Below are 3,247 nucleotides of genomic sequence, written 5' to 3' on the forward strand. Positions count from 1 at the left end.
TCATTTTGTGCCCCGAAATAAACATGTTTCCAGCTACTTTTATTGATATATAATTTTCTTTCTTATTATTCTCATTCTGTTCGCTTTATTTGGGTGTGCAAAACTCAATTCGTAATGACACGGAAATGTCTCAATATTCACATGCAAGTGCAGCAATAATGAAGTTCCGGTGTTGTGAAATGTAAGAGGCATTATTTGCTAATTCCGGATTACGCAGGAGACTCACGGAATCCGTTCGAATTTCGGTTACAAAATACACACTCGTAATCCGCTACTGCATTCAGTTTTATCACATATCATTAGAAATGCTGCCATCTGTTGACGACATTTCATAAAATTATAACAATATAAACATAATTTACATTTTTTTTTCTTTCTCTTTTGAGCGTTTTAAAATTCTCTGCTTTTAAAAACCAACTTATAAAACACTGATAAATTTATTAAATTTATTTTCTATAAACAATATATACATTAATATTATTATTTATTAATAATAATAACTTTTCTTTTTTTTATAATATTTGCTAACAGATGGCAACACTTACTACCATGACAAAAATTATAATTCAAGTTAATCATTAATTAGTTACTACTCTACCTTTCAATAAAATAAATTTTATTTCAGAAAACATTTTAAACAGTATGTAGCATAAATGCCTTTATTCGTTTAATACATATGAATAAATGCACAAAGAGAATCATAGAGTATTTGTTGAAATTGAGATAATCACAAATTTTACTTTAACAATTCATTGCTATCAAGTAACTGGCTCCACCTGGTAGACAAGGAGTGTACTAAATGAAAAAATATTTTTTTGTTCGTCTGCTTTGGGGTACTACATTATGTAATTAAGATTACTATTTGTTCCTATCAGTAGAACTTTAAAGCCATGATTGCGTACACTATGTGTTCTCTAATCTTTGATTTTCTGTTTTGCTTCTAAACTCTCCCCCCCCCTTCAGATTCATAAGTTAAAATTGCTTGAACGCTGTCTTGTATACAGCTAGTTTAGTGTTTAGACCGGGGTGTCCAACCTTTTAGCTACCCTGGGCCACATTGGAAGAAGACGAGTTGTTTTGGGCCACACATAAAATACACTAACGATAGCTGATGAGCAAAAAAAACGTAGAATATATAGTTAACATATTTAAATAATTTAAACTTCATTAATTCATGAATTTTTTATTATAAAAGTAAAAGATAAGACAGCAACATGAAATTAGTGAGATGTTTGACATTGTTTTTGAGACACTAATGCTTCGATATTTGGTTCGATGGAAGTAGTTGCAATTCTCAGTGAGTTCTCAAGGTGCTCATCAGATATTTTGGTTCTAGTTTTATTCTTCGTGTGCTTCATCCTTGAAAATAGCTGCTCACAAATGTAGGTGCTTCGAAATAGCGATGACATGAATCAGGCATGATTGTGAAGCGAGGGATATTTTTCTATGAGAAGATATATCTTATAGAAGTCCAGTAAAGAGACACGATCAAATTTTTCTTTAAGTTGAGTGTCCGATTGTAGCTTTATGCATTCCATTTGAAAATTGGCAGGTAATATGTTTATGTCGACTGAAAATGGAATCGCAAATATACCAAAAGATTGATGATTTTTCCGGAAATCTTGAAACCTCTTCTCAAATTCCTGTATCAAATCGAAAAGCAAGGCTGCATATTTTTCGTTGTTCACAGGACCGTGTTTAGCCAACGTGTCGAAATGCATAAAATTGTTTGCCTTAATTTGAGATTGCCATAGTTTCAGTTTCATTTCGAACGCTGTTATAGTTTGAAACATTGTATTGATCAGTTGGGTTTTCACCTTGAAGACGCATGTTTAACTCATTTAAATGAGCGGTCAAGTCTACTAAAAATGCCAAATCTGTGAGCCAGTTTTCATCGTCAATTTCTGGCACAAATTTTGTTTTTGATTCCATAAACGACTTGATTCCATTTCGCAAATCATAAAATCTTTTCAACATTTTACCTCGACTTAACCATCTTACTTCCGAAAAGTAAATGATGTCCCCATAGTCGGCATCCATAAATTTAAGAAATTCCTGGAATTGGCGATGATTCAATCCCTTGGCCCTTATGAAATTTACAGCCTTGATGACAATCTGCATGACGTTATCCATCTTTAAAGCTTTTGCGCATAAATTTTCTTGGTGTACTATGCAGTAATATTTCATGATACGTAAATTTTGGGAGGCAATTGCATCGTCTTCTATTAATTTTACAAGTCCATCTCTTTTACTTATCATCGCCGGGGCACCATCAGTAGCTATACCAAATATGTGCACAATGGACAAAGAAAATCGCTTTAACGTATTTTTCACTGCTTCGTATAAATCTCTTGATTTAGTTGTGTCTTTTAATGGCAATAAAGAAACCATTTCTTCAGTGATAATATATTCGTCATCAATACCTCTGATAAAAATTGCCAATTGAGCTGTATATTAGTAGCATCAGTACCTTCGTCTATCGCCAAAGCATAAAATTTAAAATTAGCAGCTCTACTCTCCAAACCTTTTTCGATAGATTTTCCTATTTCATCGATTCGCCTGGCTATAGTCTGGTGAGACAAACTGATTTTAGAAAAATCCCCTTTTTTATCAGGGCAAATTATATTTTTTAAAAAAACTTTGCTGAGATGATAGACTTTTTTTCAGTTCCACTATTTTGTCTTTACGGCACATTCCTTGATAAGCACTAAATTTCGCAGCATGTTTTTGCGTCAAATTGTATTCTTTGAAAATTGGCACAAATTCCCTAAATTAAGCAGATTGCCTTAGTATTTGCCTCGACAAAAAAATCTGTCCACTTTTCGTTGAACAATCTTCCTTCTTCTATCATTTTTCTTTTTCTTTTGGTTCGGTTTTCTTTGGAGATGCTGTGGAAGCTATGCTAGAATTAAAAAAAAAAAAAGATGGAAAATTAGAAAGCAAGGTTTAATAATCACCAACTCGCCAAATTTTTACTTCTAAAAAAATTACTCCCCAAATCGCCACAAACACACGTAACGTCTGCACCTTTCTTCGATGTCAACTCGACTGTTTACAAGTGCACATTGAAAGTCGTACCAGCGTACCCATGGCGCACATAGAGAGACATCTATTGCGTGGTAAAAGTAGAAAGCACCATTTATTATGTCGAGAAGTAACTACTCGCATGGGCGGCAATTTTGAATAAATACAGTTATTTGAGAATAATTTTATGAATCTCTCATTCCTAAAGAACGTGTTAAATACA

The 3,247-nt window shown here is 33.1% G+C and overlaps 1 pseudogene; it reads right to left on the reverse strand.

Moving 5' to 3' along the window:
• Nucleotides 1-1,734: 1,734 nt before the first annotated feature.
• Nucleotides 1,735-2,391, reverse strand: LOC150101470 (general transcription factor II-I repeat domain-containing protein 2 pseudogene; annotated as a pseudogene).
• Nucleotides 2,392-3,247: the final 856 nt, after the last annotated feature.

This window comes from Typopeltis vanoorti, chromosome 11, assembly GCF_054136105.1.
Source record: "Typopeltis vanoorti isolate ZY-2024b chromosome 11, IOZ_Tvanoo_1.0, whole genome shotgun sequence".
Lineage (NCBI taxonomy): Eukaryota > Metazoa > Arthropoda > Arachnida > Uropygi > Thelyphonidae > Typopeltis > Typopeltis vanoorti.